The following is a 1,278-nucleotide window of genomic DNA, read 5'->3' as shown; positions in this document are numbered from 1 at the left end:
TAATTGTTTTTTCCATCTCTTTGAAGATTGTTGTCAATGGTACTGAACAAAGACATGCAATGTGCACTGAAGGCATTGGCAAAGAACAAGGCTCTGTGTGGAATACAAATGGAAATCTTTCAACAAACTGATGTAGCACTGGAGTCACTCATTCATCTATGCCAAGAAATTGGAACACAGCTACCTGGCCAACTGATAAGGAGGAAATGTATATCTGTGCCGATTCCAAAGAGAGGTGACTCAGTGGAATGTGGACATCATTGGACAATATCAGTATCATATGCAAGTACAATTTTGCTAAAGATATTTTAAAATGAACTGCAACAGTACATTGACAGGGAACTGCCAGAGGTTCAACCTGGACTCAGACGAGGATGTGAAATGGCAGATAAATCATTGCTGACATCAGAGGATCTTGGCTGGAGGCAGTGAATACCAAAAGAATATTTACCTGTGTTTTATTGACTATGCAAAGTCTTTTAGACTATGTAGGTCATGATAAGCTATGGACAACACTGCAGAGAATGACTATTGCAGATCACTTAAGTGTGTTCATGACAAAACTGTATATAGACTAAGAGACAGTTGTTTGAACAGAACAAAGGAATATTGAATGGTTTAAAATTAGGAAAGGTATGTGCCAAGGTCTTTGACCATACTTACTCAATCTGTATGCTGATCAAATAATTCTAAAAGCTGGATTATATGAAGAAGAATATGGCATCAGAATTGGAGATCGACTCATTAACAGCCTGAAATATGTGAAAGCAAAGAGGACTTCAAATACTGACTGACGAAGATCAAAGACTACAGCCTACAATGTGGGTTGCATTTCAATGTAAAGGGAAATAAAATCACCGCTGGACCAATAAATAACAATAGAATAAATGGAGAAAAGGTTGAAGTTGTCTAAGACTTCATTTTGCTTGGATTCACCATCAATAGTAATGGAAGCAGCAGGCATGAAATCAAATGACATATTACATTAGATAATCTATTGCACCTCTTTTAAATGTTCAAGAGCAAGATAATGGTCTGAGGACTAAGGTGCACCTCACCAAAACCATGGTATTTTTCGGAAGCCTCATATGCATGTGAAAGTTGGACAATTAATAAAGACCGTAGAAGCATTTATACATTTGTGTTATGGTGTGGGAAGAGAATATTAAAGGTACTAAGGACTGTCAGAAGAACAAACCAACCTGTATTAGAAGAAATGCTACCAGAATGCTCCTTGGAAGCCAATATGGTCAAACTTTGTCTTTCATACTTTGGATA

This window comes from Chrysochloris asiatica, unplaced genomic scaffold (genome assembly GCF_000296735.1).
Source record: "Chrysochloris asiatica unplaced genomic scaffold, ChrAsi1.0 scaffold00235, whole genome shotgun sequence".
Taxonomy (NCBI): Eukaryota; Metazoa; Chordata; class Mammalia; order Afrosoricida; family Chrysochloridae; genus Chrysochloris; species Chrysochloris asiatica.
Note: the sequence above shows the minus strand (reverse complement) of the source record.